The sequence below is a fragment of the Etheostoma spectabile genome, unplaced genomic scaffold (genome assembly GCF_008692095.1).
Source record: "Etheostoma spectabile isolate EspeVRDwgs_2016 unplaced genomic scaffold, UIUC_Espe_1.0 scaffold00019379, whole genome shotgun sequence".
In the NCBI taxonomy this organism is placed as follows: Eukaryota; Metazoa; Chordata; class Actinopteri; order Perciformes; family Percidae; genus Etheostoma; species Etheostoma spectabile.
Window position 1 is genome coordinate 17,448 of NW_022604864.1, and position 16,058 is coordinate 33,505.

At 50.1% G+C, this 16,058-nt stretch overlaps 9 non-coding genes across 9 annotated transcripts; all 9 read left to right on the forward strand.

Moving 5' to 3' along the window:
* Positions 1-252: 252 nt before the first annotated feature.
* Positions 253-359, forward strand: LOC116684646 (U6 spliceosomal RNA). The gene has a single exon (XR_004330812.1). It is a non-coding gene; the product is annotated as a U6 spliceosomal RNA (small nuclear RNA).
* A 1,855-nt stretch (positions 360-2,214) lies between these two features.
* On the forward strand, positions 2,215-2,321 carry LOC116684647 (U6 spliceosomal RNA). Its single transcript, XR_004330813.1, has one exon. It is a non-coding gene; the product is annotated as a U6 spliceosomal RNA (small nuclear RNA).
* Positions 2,322-4,179: 1,858 nt separating this feature from the next.
* Positions 4,180-4,286, forward strand: LOC116684648 (U6 spliceosomal RNA). Its single transcript, XR_004330814.1, has one exon. It is a non-coding gene; the product is annotated as a U6 spliceosomal RNA (small nuclear RNA).
* A 1,855-nt stretch (positions 4,287-6,141) lies between these two features.
* Positions 6,142-6,248, forward strand: LOC116684638 (U6 spliceosomal RNA). The gene has a single exon (XR_004330805.1). It is a non-coding gene; the product is annotated as a U6 spliceosomal RNA (small nuclear RNA).
* A 1,857-nt stretch (positions 6,249-8,105) lies between these two features.
* On the forward strand, positions 8,106-8,212 carry LOC116684639 (U6 spliceosomal RNA). The gene has a single exon (XR_004330806.1). It is a non-coding gene; the product is annotated as a U6 spliceosomal RNA (small nuclear RNA).
* Positions 8,213-10,066: 1,854 nt separating this feature from the next.
* Positions 10,067-10,173, forward strand: LOC116684640 (U6 spliceosomal RNA). Its single transcript, XR_004330807.1, has one exon. It is a non-coding gene; the product is annotated as a U6 spliceosomal RNA (small nuclear RNA).
* Positions 10,174-12,026: 1,853 nt separating this feature from the next.
* On the forward strand, positions 12,027-12,133 carry LOC116684641 (U6 spliceosomal RNA). Its single transcript, XR_004330808.1, has one exon. It is a non-coding gene; the product is annotated as a U6 spliceosomal RNA (small nuclear RNA).
* A 1,846-nt stretch (positions 12,134-13,979) lies between these two features.
* On the forward strand, positions 13,980-14,086 carry LOC116684637 (U6 spliceosomal RNA). Its single transcript, XR_004330804.1, has one exon. It is a non-coding gene; the product is annotated as a U6 spliceosomal RNA (small nuclear RNA).
* A 1,834-nt stretch (positions 14,087-15,920) lies between these two features.
* Positions 15,921-16,027, forward strand: LOC116684642 (U6 spliceosomal RNA). Its single transcript, XR_004330809.1, has one exon. It is a non-coding gene; the product is annotated as a U6 spliceosomal RNA (small nuclear RNA).
* The last annotated feature ends 31 nt before the right edge of the window (positions 16,028-16,058 follow it).

Genomic DNA, 16,058 nt, shown 5'->3' on the forward strand with positions numbered 1-16,058 from the left:
CCCACCCCCTGGCCACTGTCGGGGCCTTTTTTGGGATTGTCCTGTTTTGAAAATTAAACATGGACACAGAATTAGCTGGCAGTTTAAGCACAGCATCCATTTATGTCTTGGGGGGGAGAGACCTCGCCCTTTGCTGTTGTGAGATTTGAGATCACTTACTTCTAAAGAATGTGGCCCTCCAGCCAGCACCGCTGTGAAAGTGTCAGTCTGACATCCAGGGGTGTAAAGTGTGGGCAGCACCTGGGATTCAATGTGCTTGCTCAGGCAGCACATATGACAAAATTGGAACGATACAGAGAAGATTAGCATGGCCCCTGCGAAAGGATGACACGCAAATTCGTGAAGCGTTACCACATTTTGATCTGCGGGCGTGTGTCCCCCCCCCCCCCCCCCCCCCCCCCCCGAGCTGGTAAAGACAGGAAACCCTGCGCTGAAGACTGACCTGCACTGCCGGGCGGGAACTCTCTGCGCTGGGAAGTCTGGGCCATTCTACAGAGCTCCAGGGTGAAGTAGGACGGGTCCTCGCTCCTCCGTGCACACCGCGCGTTTACTGGCGGGCGCTTCTGCTTGCAATGACCGTGACCAAAGGAAAAGGAACCCTCTGCCGAGTTCAATGATACCTCACGCAATAGTCCATCTTAAACAGTGAAAGTCATAAAGGTGCATGGTTAGAGTATAGCGGGCGGCCCAGTATCACACGTAGACCACACGTCATAAGTTTCACGCAAATGGGACGATGTTTGTCTGATAAGGCTGACTTCCTGCTGCCACCGGGGGCCGCTATAGCCAAAGGTACATTTTTGCTCATAGGCGTCCTCAAGCCTGGACTCTCGTCAATGCTGAGAAATTCCGGCCAAATTGGACATCGTACACTCAAGTTACAACAGCTTCTTTGTTCACCGAGAAATGCTCAAAATTGCGCCACGCCCGAACCGTTGAACGAAAACTCGAGCTTTTCATAACCTTGCATCGTGAAACGAATTTGAGGTCTATCGGATGAAATCTCTAAGAGAAGATTGTTTAAGGGTAGCGCCAAGACTTGTAGGCCTTCACCCTGTTGCCACGAGGCGGCGCTGGGGCTTTCAATCAATCTCGGCCTGTAGATGTCAGGGTTGGAAATTGCTGAAAAGTTTCGAGCCAATTGCTCAGTGTACACTCAAGTTACACCCACTTCCTTTTTTCAGTGGCCCCCTACCGGATGTCGGCGCTCTACAACTTGCGCAATTGACTTTTGCGCCATTACAGCTCTTTAAATAACTTTTCATCTATAAGGTCTTAAGATGGCACGGACCAAATTGAAAGAAGTCGCACGGAAGACATCCCTAGGAGTTTCCTAAAGTACGACATGTAGAAGCGGCCAAAATCGCACAAATTTTGAACTCTCAATTCAAATCGGCGGACACCCTCTTTTGTCAAGGGCATGGCTCCAATGAGCTTCTTTGTAAGTCTTGGCGTGCTACTCGTGGGTACCACATTTTGTCGGTCTGCGTTAAACGTACCACGGTAAACGTACTGCAGGGGCTCAATTTTTTGTCACGTTTTGTATGGGGTGCTAGCGAGCCATTTTTGTGCGCGCGCATTGTCGGATAAAGGTTTCAGGAACGAGGTCACCAAGTGAAAATTGCAAATTTTGATAGAGGGAAGTAGTATTATGTGTATGCTGAGTCTGGTGGGGGGATCCTGTGGGGTGTGGTTGGCCCTGTGCGCATGGGCGCGTGCTCAAGTCTGTGAGCAACAAAGGGCCTTAGAAGAAATGGCAAAATAATTTAAGTTTCCCTCCAATTTGGAAGCCTTAGCTATGCTTACTGACAGACTGCTAATATAACTATTCCAGTTAAATGAGCCACTTCAAACGAGAGAAATGTTTGTCTTCTTCTGCTGTGGCACCCCCTACTGGCTATCAGAGACCGACGGCAGCTGGGGCCCAAGTCCGGCCTCTGACCTGAAGGGCAAATGGGGCACCCCACCCCCTGGCCACTGTCGGGGCCTTTTTTGGGATTGTCCTGTTTTGAAAATTAAACATGGACACAGAATTAGCTGGCAGTTTAAGCACAGCATCCATTTATGTCTTGGGGGGGAGAGACCTCGCCCTTTGCTGTTGTGAGATTTGAGATCACTTACTTCTAAAGAATGTGGCCCTCCAGCCAGCACCGCTGTGAAAGTGTCAGTCTGACATCCAGGGGTGTAAAGTGTGGGCAGCACCTGGGATTCAATGTGCTTGCTCAGGCAGCACATATGACAAAATTGGAACGATACAGAGAAGATTAGCATGGCCCCTGCGAAAGGATGACACGCAAATTCGTGAAGCGTTACCACATTTTGATCTGCGGGCGTGTGTCCCCCCCCGTCCCCCCCCCCCCCCCCCCCCGAGCTGGTAAAGACAGGAAACCCTGCGCTGAAGACTGACCTGCACTGCCGGGCGGGAACTCTCTGCGCTGGGAAGTCTGGGCCATTCTACAGAGCTCCAGGGTGAAGTAGGACGGGTCCTCGCTCCTCCGTGCACACCGCGCGTTTACTGGCGGGCGCTTCTGCTTGCAATGACCGTGACCAAAGGAAAAGGAACCCTCTGCCGAGTTCAATGATACCTCACGCAATAGTCCATCTTAAACAGTGAAAGTCATAAAGGTGCATGGTTAGAGTATAGCGGGCGGCCCAGTATCACACGTAGACCACACGTCATAAGTTTCACGCAAATGGGACGATGTTTGTCTGATAAGGCTGACTTCCTGCTGCCACCGGGGGCCGCTATAGCCAAAGGTACATTTTTGCTCATAGGCGTCCTCAAGCCTGGACTCTCGTCAATGCTGAGAAATTCCGGCCAAATTGGACATCGTACACTCAAGTTACAACAGCTTCTTTGTTCACCGAGAAATGCTCAAAATTGCGCCACGCCCGAACCGTTGAACGAAAACTCGAGCTTTTCATAACCTTGCATCGTGAAACGAATTTGAGGTCTATCGGATGAAATCTCTAAGAGAAGATTGTTTAAGGGTAGCGCCAAGACTTGTAGGCCTTCACCCTGTTGCCACGAGGCGGCGCTGGGGCTTTCAATCAATCTCGGCCTGTAGATGTCAGGGTTGGAAATTGCTGAAAAGTTTCGAGCCAATTGCTCAGTGTACACTCAAGTTACACCCACTTCCTTTTTTCAGTGGCCCCCTACCGGATGTCGGCGCTCTACAACTTGCGCAATTGACTTTTGCGCCATTACAGCTCTTTAAATAACTTTTCATCTATAAGGTCTTAAGATGGCACGGACCAAATTGAAAGAAGTCGCACGGAAGACATCCCTAGGAGTTTCCTAAAGTACGACATGTAGAAGCGGCCAAAATCGCACAAATTTTGAACTCTCAATTCAAATCGGCGGACACCCTCTTTTGTCAAGGGCATGGCTCCAATGAGCTTCTTTGTAAGTCTTGGCGTGCTACTCGTGGGTACCACATTTTGTCGGTCTGCGTTAAACGTACCACGGTAAACGTACTGCAGGGGCTCAATTTTTTGTCACGTTTTGTATGGGGTGCTAGCGAGCCATTTTTGTGCGCGCGCATTGTCGGATAAAGGTTTCAGGAACGAGGTCACCAAGTGAAAATTGCAAATTTTGATAGAGGGAAGTAGTATTATGTGTATGCTGAGTCTGGTGGGGGGATCCTGTGGGGTGTGGTTGGCCCTGTGCGCATGGGCGCGTGCTCAAGTCTGTGAGCAACAAAGGGCCTTAGAAGAAATGGCAAAATAATTTAAGTTTCCCTCCAATTTGGAAGCCTTAGCTATGCTTACTGACAGACTGCTAATATAACTATTCCAGTTAAATGAGCCACTTCAAACGAGAGAAATGTTTGTCTTCTTCTGCTGTGGCACCCCCTACTGGCTATCAGAGACCGACGGCAGCTGGGGCCCAAGTCCGGCCTCTGACCTGAAGGGCAAATGGGGCACCCCACCCCCTGGCCACTGTCGGGGCCTTTTTTGGGATTGTCCTGTTTTGAAAATTAAACATGGACACAGAATTAGCTGGCAGTTTAAGCACAGCATCCATTTATGTCTTGGGGGGGAGAGACCTCGCCCTTTGCTGTTGTGAGATTTGAGATCACTTACTTCTAAAGAATGTGGCCCTCCAGCCAGCACCGCTGTGAAAGTGTCAGTCTGACATCCAGGGGTGTAAAGTGTGGGCAGCACCTGGGATTCAATGTGCTTGCTCAGGCAGCACATATGACAAAATTGGAACGATACAGAGAAGATTAGCATGGCCCCTGCGAAAGGATGACACGCAAATTCGTGAAGCGTTACCACATTTTGATCTGCGGGCGTGTGTCCCCCCCCGTCCCCCCCCCCCCCCCCCGAGCTGGTAAAGACAGGAAACCCTGCGCTGAAGACTGACCTGCACTGCCGGGCGGGAACTCTCTGCGCTGGGAAGTCTGGGCCATTCTACAGAGCTCCAGGGTGAAGTAGGACGGGTCCTCGCTCCTCCGTGCACACCGCGCGTTTACTGGCGGGCGCTTCTGCTTGCAATGACCGTGACCAAAGGAAAAGGAACCCTCTGCCGAGTTCAATGATACCTCACGCAATAGTCCATCTTAAACAGTGAAAGTCATAAAGGTGCATGGTTAGAGTATAGCGGGCGGCCCAGTATCACACGTAGACCACACGTCATAAGTTTCACGCAAATGGGACGATGTTTGTCTGATAAGGCTGACTTCCTGCTGCCACCGGGGGCCGCTATAGCCAAAGGTACATTTTTGCTCATAGGCGTCCTCAAGCCTGGACTCTCGTCAATGCTGAGAAATTCCGGCCAAATTGGACATCGTACACTCAAGTTACAACAGCTTCTTTGTTCACCGAGAAATGCTCAAAATTGCGCCACGCCCGAACCGTTGAACGAAAACTCGAGCTTTTCATAACCTTGCATCGTGAAACGAATTTGAGGTCTATCGGATGAAATCTCTAAGAGAAGATTGTTTAAGGGTAGCGCCAAGACTTGTAGGCCTTCACCCTGTTGCCACGAGGCGGCGCTGGGGCTTTCAATCAATCTCGGCCTGTAGATGTCAGGGTTGGAAATTGCTGAAAAGTTTCGAGCCAATTGCTCAGTGTACACTCAAGTTACACCCACTTCCTTTTTTCAGTGGCCCCCTACCGGATGTCGGCGCTCTACAACTTGCGCAATTGACTTTTGCGCCATTACAGCTCTTTAAATAACTTTTCATCTATAAGGTCTTAAGATGGCACGGACCAAATTGAAAGAAGTCGCACGGAAGACATCCCTAGGAGTTTCCTAAAGTACGACATGTAGAAGCGGCCAAAATCGCACAAATTTTGAACTCTCAATTCAAATCGGCGGACACCCTCTTTTGTCAAGGGCATGGCTCCAATGAGCTTCTTTGTAAGTCTTGGCGTGCTACTCGTGGGTACCACATTTTGTCGGTCTGCGTTAAACGTACCACGGTAAACGTACTGCAGGGGCTCAATTTTTTGTCACGTTTTGTATGGGGTGCTAGCGAGCCATTTTTGTGCGCGCGCATTGTCGGATAAAGGTTTCAGGAACGAGGTCACCAAGTGAAAATTGCAAATTTTGATAGAGGGAAGTAGTATTATGTGTATGCTGAGTCTGGTGGGGGGATCCTGTGGGGTGTGGTTGGCCCTGTGCGCATGGGCGCGTGCTCAAGTCTGTGAGCAACAAAGGGCCTTAGAAGAAATGGCAAAATAATTTAAGTTTCCCTCCAATTTGGAAGCCTTAGCTATGCTTACTGACAGACTGCTAATATAACTATTCCAGTTAAATGAGCCACTTCAAACGAGAGAAATGTTTGTCTTCTTCTGCTGTGGCACCCCCTACTGGCTATCAGAGACCGACGGCAGCTGGGGCCCAAGTCCGGCCTCTGACCTGAAGGGCAAATGGGGCACCCCACCCCCTGGCCACTGTCGGGGCCTTTTTTGGGATTGTCCTGTTTTGAAAATTAAACATGGACACAGAATTAGCTGGCAGTTTAAGCACAGCATCCATTTATGTCTTGGGGGGGAGAGACCTCGCCCTTTGCTGTTGTGAGATTTGAGATCACTTACTTCTAAAGAATGTGGCCCTCCAGCCAGCACCGCTGTGAAAGTGTCAGTCTGACATCCAGGGGTGTAAAGTGTGGGCAGCACCTGGGATTCAATGTGCTTGCTCAGGCAGCACATATGACAAAATTGGAACGATACAGAGAAGATTAGCATGGCCCCTGCGAAAGGATGACACGCAAATTCGTGAAGCGTTACCACATTTTGATCTGCGGGCGTGTGTCCCCCCCCGTCCCCCCCCCCCCCCCCCCCGAGCTGGTAAAGACAGGAAACCCTGCGCTGAAGACTGACCTGCACTGCCGGGCGGGAACTCTCTGCGCTGGGAAGTCTGGGCCATTCTACAGAGCTCCAGGGTGAAGTAGGACGGGTCCTCGCTCCTCCGTGCACACCGCGCGTTTACTGGCGGGCGCTTCTGCTTGCAATGACCGTGACCAAAGGAAAAGGAACCCTCTGCCGAGTTCAATGATACCTCACGCAATAGTCCATCTTAAACAGTGAAAGTCATAAAGGTGCATGGTTAGAGTATAGCGGGCGGCCCAGTATCACACGTAGACCACACGTCATAAGTTTCACGCAAATGGGACGATGTTTGTCTGATAAGGCTGACTTCCTGCTGCCACCGGGGGCCGCTATAGCCAAAGGTACATTTTTGCTCATAGGCGTCCTCAAGCCTGGACTCTCGTCAATGCTGAGAAATTCCGGCCAAATTGGACATCGTACACTCAAGTTACAACAGCTTCTTTGTTCACCGAGAAATGCTCAAAATTGCGCCACGCCCGAACCGTTGAACGAAAACTCGAGCTTTTCATAACCTTGCATCGTGAAACGAATTTGAGGTCTATCGGATGAAATCTCTAAGAGAAGATTGTTTAAGGGTAGCGCCAAGACTTGTAGGCCTTCACCCTGTTGCCACGAGGCGGCGCTGGGGCTTTCAATCAATCTCGGCCTGTAGATGTCAGGGTTGGAAATTGCTGAAAAGTTTCGAGCCAATTGCTCAGTGTACACTCAAGTTACACCCACTTCCTTTTTTCAGTGGCCCCCTACCGGATGTCGGCGCTCTACAACTTGCGCAATTGACTTTTGCGCCATTACAGCTCTTTAAATAACTTTTCATCTATAAGGTCTTAAGATGGCACGGACCAAATTGAAAGAAGTCGCACGGAAGACATCCCTAGGAGTTTCCTAAAGTACGACATGTAGAAGCGGCCAAAATCGCACAAATTTTGAACTCTCAATTCAAATCGGCGGACACCCTCTTTTGTCAAGGGCATGGCTCCAATGAGCTTCTTTGTAAGTCTTGGCGTGCTACTCGTGGGTACCACATTTTGTCGGTCTGCGTTAAACGTACCACGGTAAACGTACTGCAGGGGCTCAATTTTTTGTCACGTTTTGTATGGGGTGCTAGCGAGCCATTTTTGTGCGCGCGCATTGTCGGATAAAGGTTTCAGGAACGAGGTCACCAAGTGAAAATTGCAAATTTTGATAGAGGGAAGTAGTATTATGTGTATGCTGAGTCTGGTGGGGGGATCCTGTGGGGTGTGGTTGGCCCTGTGCGCATGGGCGCGTGCTCAAGTCTGTGAGCAACAAAGGGCCTTAGAAGAAATGGCAAAATAATTTAAGTTTCCCTCCAATTTGGAAGCCTTAGCTATGCTTACTGACAGACTGCTAATATAACTATTCCAGTTAAATGAGCCACTTCAAACGAGAGAAATGTTTGTCTTCTTCTGCTGTGGCACCCCCTACTGGCTATCAGAGACCGACGGCAGCTGGGGCCCAAGTCCGGCCTCTGACCTGAAGGGCAAATGGGGCACCCCACCCCCTGGCCACTGTCGGGGCCTTTTTTGGGATTGTCCTGTTTTGAAAATTAAACATGGACACAGAATTAGCTGGCAGTTTAAGCACAGCATCCATTTATGTCTTGGGGGGGAGAGACCTCGCCCTTTGCTGTTGTGAGATTTGAGATCACTTACTTCTAAAGAATGTGGCCCTCCAGCCAGCACCGCTGTGAAAGTGTCAGTCTGACATCCAGGGGTGTAAAGTGTGGGCAGCACCTGGGATTCAATGTGCTTGCTCAGGCAGCACATATGACAAAATTGGAACGATACAGAGAAGATTAGCATGGCCCCTGCGAAAGGATGACACGCAAATTCGTGAAGCGTTACCACATTTTGATCTGCGGGCGTGTGTCCCCCCCCCCCCCCCCCCCCCCCCCCCGAGCTGGTAAAGACAGGAAACCCTGCGCTGAAGACTGACCTGCACTGCCGGGCGGGAACTCTCTGCGCTGGGAAGTCTGGGCCATTCTACAGAGCTCCAGGGTGAAGTAGGACGGGTCCTCGCTCCTCCGTGCACACCGCGCGTTTACTGGCGGGCGCTTCTGCTTGCAATGACCGTGACCAAAGGAAAAGGAACCCTCTGCCGAGTTCAATGATACCTCACGCAATAGTCCATCTTAAACAGTGAAAGTCATAAAGGTGCATGGTTAGAGTATAGCGGGCGGCCCAGTATCACACGTAGACCACACGTCATAAGTTTCACGCAAATGGGACGATGTTTGTCTGATAAGGCTGACTTCCTGCTGCCACCGGGGGCCGCTATAGCCAAAGGTACATTTTTGCTCATAGGCGTCCTCAAGCCTGGACTCTCGTCAATGCTGAGAAATTCCGGCCAAATTGGACATCGTACACTCAAGTTACAACAGCTTCTTTGTTCACCGAGAAATGCTCAAAATTGCGCCACGCCCGAACCGTTGAACGAAAACTCGAGCTTTTCATAACCTTGCATCGTGAAACGAATTTGAGGTCTATCGGATGAAATCTCTAAGAGAAGATTGTTTAAGGGTAGCGCCAAGACTTGTAGGCCTTCACCCTGTTGCCACGAGGCGGCGCTGGGGCTTTCAATCAATCTCGGCCTGTAGATGTCAGGGTTGGAAATTGCTGAAAAGTTTCGAGCCAATTGCTCAGTGTACACTCAAGTTACACCCACTTCCTTTTTTCAGTGGCCCCCTACCGGATGTCGGCGCTCTACAACTTGCGCAATTGACTTTTGCGCCATTACAGCTCTTTAAATAACTTTTCATCTATAAGGTCTTAAGATGGCACGGACCAAATTGAAAGAAGTCGCACGGAAGACATCCCTAGGAGTTTCCTAAAGTACGACATGTAGAAGCGGCCAAAATCGCACAAATTTTGAACTCTCAATTCAAATCGGCGGACACCCTCTTTTGTCAAGGGCATGGCTCCAATGAGCTTCTTTGTAAGTCTTGGCGTGCTACTCGTGGGTACCACATTTTGTCGGTCTGCGTTAAACGTACCACGGTAAACGTACTGCAGGGGCTCAATTTTTTGTCACGTTTTGTATGGGGTGCTAGCGAGCCATTTTTGTGCGCGCGCATTGTCGGATAAAGGTTTCAGGAACGAGGTCACCAAGTGAAAATTGCAAATTTTGATAGAGGGAAGTAGTATTATGTGTATGCTGAGTCTGGTGGGGGGATCCTGTGGGGTGTGGTTGGCCCTGTGCGCATGGGCGCGTGCTCAAGTCTGTGAGCAACAAAGGGCCTTAGAAGAAATGGCAAAATAATTTAAGTTTCCCTCCAATTTGGAAGCCTTAGCTATGCTTACTGACAGACTGCTAATATAACTATTCCAGTTAAATGAGCCACTTCAAACGAGAGAAATGTTTGTCTTCTTCTGCTGTGGCACCCCCTACTGGCTATCAGAGACCGACGGCAGCTGGGGCCCAAGTCCGGCCTCTGACCTGAAGGGCAAATGGGGCACCCCACCCCTGGCCACTGTCGGGGCCTTTTTTGGGATTGTCCTGTTTTGAAAATTAAACATGGACACAGAATTAGCTGGCAGTTTAAGCACAGCATCCATTTATGTCTTGGGGGGGAGAGACCTCGCCCTTTGCTGTTGTGAGATTTGAGATCACTTACTTCTAAAGAATGTGGCCCTCCAGCCAGCACCGCTGTGAAAGTGTCAGTCTGACATCCAGGGGTGTAAAGTGTGGGCAGCACCTGGGATTCAATGTGCTTGCTCAGGCAGCACATATGACAAAATTGGAACGATACAGAGAAGATTAGCATGGCCCCTGCGAAAGGATGACACGCAAATTCGTGAAGCGTTACCACATTTTGATCTGCGGGCGTGTGTCCCCCCCCGTCCCCCCCCCCCCCCCGAGCTGGTAAAGACAGGAAACCCTGCGCTGAAGACTGACCTGCACTGCCGGGCGGGAACTCTCTGCGCTGGGAAGTCTGGGCCATTCTACAGAGCTCCAGGGTGAAGTAGGACGGGTCCTCGCTCCTCCGTGCACACCGCGCGTTTACTGGCGGGCGCTTCTGCTTGCAATGACCGTGACCAAAGGAAAAGGAACCCTCTGCCGAGTTCAATGATACCTCACGCAATAGTCCATCTTAAACAGTGAAAGTCATAAAGGTGCATGGTTAGAGTATAGCGGGCGGCCCAGTATCACACGTAGACCACACGTCATAAGTTTCACGCAAATGGGACGATGTTTGTCTGATAAGGCTGACTTCCTGCTGCCACCGGGGGCCGCTATAGCCAAAGGTACATTTTTGCTCATAGGCGTCCTCAAGCCTGGACTCTCGTCAATGCTGAGAAATTCCGGCCAAATTGGACATCGTACACTCAAGTTACAACAGCTTCTTTGTTCACCGAGAAATGCTCAAAATTGCGCCACGCCCGAACCGTTGAACGAAAACTCGAGCTTTTCATAACCTTGCATCGTGAAACGAATTTGAGGTCTATCGGATGAAATCTCTAAGAGAAGATTGTTTAAGGGTAGCGCCAAGACTTGTAGGCCTTCACCCTGTTGCCACGAGGCGGCGCTGGGGCTTTCAATCAATCTCGGCCTGTAGATGTCAGGGTTGGAAATTGCTGAAAAGTTTCGAGCCAATTGCTCAGTGTACACTCAAGTTACACCCACTTCCTTTTTTCAGTGGCCCCCTACCGGATGTCGGCGCTCTACAACTTGCGCAATTGACTTTTGCGCCATTACAGCTCTTTAAATAACTTTTCATCTATAAGGTCTTAAGATGGCACGGACCAAATTGAAAGAAGTCGCACGGAAGACATCCCTAGGAGTTTCCTAAAGTACGACATGTAGAAGCGGCCAAAATCGCACAAATTTTGAACTCTCAATTCAAATCGGCGGACACCCTCTTTTGTCAAGGGCATGGCTCCAATGAGCTTCTTTGTAAGTCTTGGCGTGCTACTCGTGGGTACCACATTTTGTCGGTCTGCGTTAAACGTACCACGGTAAACGTACTGCAGGGGCTCAATTTTTTGTCACGTTTTGTATGGGGTGCTAGCGAGCCATTTTTGTGCGCGCGCATTGTCGGATAAAGGTTTCAGGAACGAGGTCACCAAGTGAAAATTGCAAATTTTGATAGAGGGAAGTAGTATTATGTGTATGCTGAGTCTGGTGGGGGGATCCTGTGGGGTGTGGTTGGCCCTGTGCGCATGGGCGCGTGCTCAAGTCTGTGAGCAACAAAGGGCCTTAGAAGAAATGGCAAAATAATTTAAGTTTCCCTCCAATTTGGAAGCCTTAGCTATGCTTACTGACAGACTGCTAATATAACTATTCCAGTTAAATGAGCCACTTCAAACGAGAGAAATGTTTGTCTTCTTCTGCTGTGGCACCCCCTACTGGCTATCAGAGACCGACGGCAGCTGGGGCCCAAGTCCGGCCTCTGACCTGAAGGGCAAATGGGGCACCCCACCCCCTGGCCACTGTCGGGGCCTTTTTTGGGATTGTCCTGTTTTGAAAATTAAACATGGACACAGAATTAGCTGGCAGTTTAAGCACAGCATCCATTTATGTCTTGGGGGGGAGAGACCTCGCCCTTTGCTGTTGTGAGATTTGAGATCACTTACTTCTAAAGAATGTGGCCCTCCAGCCAGCACCGCTGTGAAAGTGTCAGTCTGACATCCAGGGGTGTAAAGTGTGGGCAGCACCTGGGATTCAATGTGCTTGCTCAGGCAGCACATATGACAAAATTGGAACGATACAGAGAAGATTAGCATGGCCCCTGCGAAAGGATGACACGCAAATTCGTGAAGCGTTACCACATTTTGATCTGCGGGCGTGTGTCCCCCCCCGTCCCCCCCCCCCCCCCGAGCTGGTAAAGACAGGAAACCCTGCGCTGAAGACTGACCTGCACTGCCGGGCGGGAACTCTCTGCGCTGGGAAGTCTGGGCCATTCTACAGAGCTCCAGGGTGAAGTAGGACGGGTCCTCGCTCCTCCGTGCACACCGCGCGTTTACTGGCGGGCGCTTCTGCTTGCAATGACCGTGACCAAAGGAAAAGGAACCCTCTGCCGAGTTCAATGATACCTCACGCAATAGTCCATCTTAAACAGTGAAAGTCATAAAGGTGCATGGTTAGAGTATAGCGGGCGGCCCAGTATCACACGTAGACCACACGTCATAAGTTTCACGCAAATGGGACGATGTTTGTCTGATAAGGCTGACTTCCTGCTGCCACCGGGGGCCGCTATAGCCAAAGGTACATTTTTGCTCATAGGCGTCCTCAAGCCTGGACTCTCGTCAATGCTGAGAAATTCCGGCCAAATTGGACATCGTACACTCAAGTTACAACAGCTTCTTTGTTCACCGAGAAATGCTCAAAATTGCGCCACGCCCGAACCGTTGAACGAAAACTCGAGCTTTTCATAACCTTGCATCGTGAAACGAATTTGAGGTCTATCGGATGAAATCTCTAAGAGAAGATTGTTTAAGGGTAGCGCCAAGACTTGTAGGCCTTCACCCTGTTGCCACGAGGCGGCGCTGGGGCTTTCAATCAATCTCGGCCTGTAGATGTCAGGGTTGGAAATTGCTGAAAAGTTTCGAGCCAATTGCTCAGTGTACACTCAAGTTACACCCACTTCCTTTTTTCAGTGGCCCCCTACCGGATGTCGGCGCTCTACAACTTGCGCAATTGACTTTTGCGCCATTACAGCTCTTTAAATAACTTTTCATCTATAAGGTCTTAAGATGGCACGGACCAAATTGAAAGAAGTCGCACGGAAGACATCCCTAGGAGTTTCCTAAAGTACGACATGTAGAAGCGGCCAAAATCGCACAAATTTTGAACTCTCAATTCAAATCGGCGGACACCCTCTTTTGTCAAGGGCATGGCTCCAATGAGCTTCTTTGTAAGTCTTGGCGTGCTACTCGTGGGTACCACATTTTGTCGGTCTGCGTTAAACGTACCACGGTAAACGTACTGCAGGGGCTCAATTTTTTGTCACGTTTTGTATGGGGTGCTAGCGAGCCATTTTTGTGCGCGCGCATTGTCGGATAAAGGTTTCAGGAACGAGGTCACCAAGTGAAAATTGCAAATTTTGATAGAGGGAAGTAGTATTATGTGTATGCTGAGTCTGGTGGGGGGATCCTGTGGGGTGTGGTTGGCCCTGTGCGCATGGGCGCGTGCTCAAGTCTGTGAGCAACAAAGGGCCTTAGAAGAAATGGCAAAATAATTTAAGTTTCCCTCCAATTGGAAGCCTTAGCTATGCTTACTGACAGACTGCTAATATAACTATTCCAGTTAAATGAGCCACTTCAAACGAGAGAAATGTTTGTCTTCTTCTGCTGTGGCACCCCCTACTGGCTATCAGAGACCGACGGCAGCTGGGGCCAAGTCCGGCCTCTGACCTGAAGGGCAAATGGGGCACCACCCCCTGGCCACTGTCGGGGCCTTTTTTGGGATTGTCCTGTTTTGAAAATTAAATGGACACAGAATTAGCTGGCAGTTTAAGCACAGCATCCATTATGTCTTGGGGGGGAGAGACCTCGCCCTTTGCTGTTGTGAGATTTGAGATCACTTACTTCTAAAGAATGTGGCCCTCCAGCCAGCACCGCTGTGAAAGTGTCAGTCTGACATCCAGGGGTGTAAAGTGTGGGCAGCACCTGGGATTCAATGTGCTTGCTCAGGCAGCACATATGACAAAATTGGAACGATACAGAGAAGATTAGCATGGCCCCTGCGAAAGGATGACACGCAAATTCGTGAAGCGTTACCCATTTTGATCTGCGGGGTGTGTCCCCCCCCGTTCCCCCCCCCCCCCCCGAGCTGTGGAAGACAGGAACCCTGCGCTGAAGACTGACCTGCACTGACGGGCGGGAACTCTCTGCGCGGGGAAGTCTGGGCCATCTACAGAGCTCCAGGGTGAAGTAGGACGGGTCCTCGCTCCTCCGTGCAACCGCGCGTTACTGGCGGGCGCTTCTGCTTGCAATGACCGTGACACAAAGGAAAAGGAACCCTCTGCCGAGTTCAATGATACCTCACGCAATAGTCCATCTTAAACAGTGAAAGTCATAAAGGTGCATGGTTAGAGTATAGCGGGCGGCCCAGTATCACACGTAGACCACACGTCATAAGTTTCACGCAAATGGGACGATGTTTGTCTGATAAGGCTGACTTCCTGCTGCCACCGGGGGCCGCTATAGCCAAAGGTACATTTTTGCTCATAGGCGTCCTCAAGCCTGGACTCTCGTCAATGCTGAGAAATTCCGGCCAAATTGGACATCGTACACTCAAGTTACAACAGCTTCTTTGTTCACCGAGAAATGCTCAAAATTGCGCCACGCCCGAACCGTTGAACGAAAACTCGAGCTTTTCATAACCTTGCATCGTGAAACGAATTTGAGGTCTATCGGATGAAATCTCTAAGAGAAGATTGTTTAAGGGTAGCGCCAAGACTTGTAGGCCTTCACCCTGTTGCCACGAGGCGGCGCTGGGGCTTTCAATCAATCTCGGCCTGTAGATGTCAGGGTTGGAAATTGCTGAAAAGTTTCGAGCCAATTGCTCAGTGTACACTCAAGTTACACCCACTTCCTTTTTCAGTGGCCCCCTACCGGATGTCGGCGCTCTACAACTTGCGCAATTGACTTTTGCGCCATTACAGCTCTTTAAATAACTTTTCATCTATAAGGTCTTAAGATGGCACGGACCAAATTGAAAGAAGTCGCACGGAAGACATCCCTAGGAGTTTCCTAAAGTACGACATGTAGAAGCGGCCAAAATCGCACAAATTTTGAACTCTCAATTCAAATCGGCGGACACCCTCTTTTGAAGGGCATGGCTCCAATGAGCTTCTTTGTAAGTCTTGGCGTGCTACTCGTGGGTACCACATTTTGTCGGTCTGCGTTAAACGTACCACGGTAACGTACTGCAGGGGCTCAATTTTTTGTCACGTTTGTATGGGGTGCTAGCGAGCCATTTTTGTGCGCGCGCATTGTCGGATAAAGGTTTCAGGAACGAGGTCACCAAGTGAAAATTGCAAATTTTGATAGAGGGAAGTAGTATTATGTATGCTGAGTCTGGTGGGGGGATCCTGTGGGGTGGGTTGGCCCTGTGCGCATGGGCGCGTGCTCAAGTCTGTGAGCAACAAAGGGCCTTAGAAGAAATGGCAAAATAATTTAAGTTTCCCTCCAATTGGAAGCCTTAGCTATGCTTACTGACAGACTGCTAATATAACTATTCCAGTTAAATGAGCCACTTCAAACGAGAGAAATGTTTGTCTTCTTCTGCTGTGGCACCCCTACTGGCTATCAGAGACCGACGGCAGCTGGGGCCAAGTCCGGCCTCTGACCTGAAGGGCAAATGGGGCACCCCACCCCCTGGCCACTGTCGGGCTTTTTTGGGATTGTCCTGTTTTGAAAATTAAACATGGACACAGAATTAGCTGGCAGTTTAAGCACAGCATCCTTTATGTCTTGGGGGGGAGAGACCTCGCCCTTTGCTGTTGTGAGATTTGAGATCACTTACTTCTAAGAAATGTGGCCCTCCAGCCAGCACCGCTGTGAAAGTGTCAGTCTGACATCCAGGGGTGTAAAGTGTGGGCAGCACTGGGATTCAATGTGCTTGCTCAGGCAGCACATATGACAAAATTGGAACGATACAGAGAAGATTAGCATGGCCCCTGCGAAAGGATGACACGCAAATTCGTGAAGCGTTACCACATTTTGATCTGCGGGGCGTGTGTCCCCCCCGTCCCC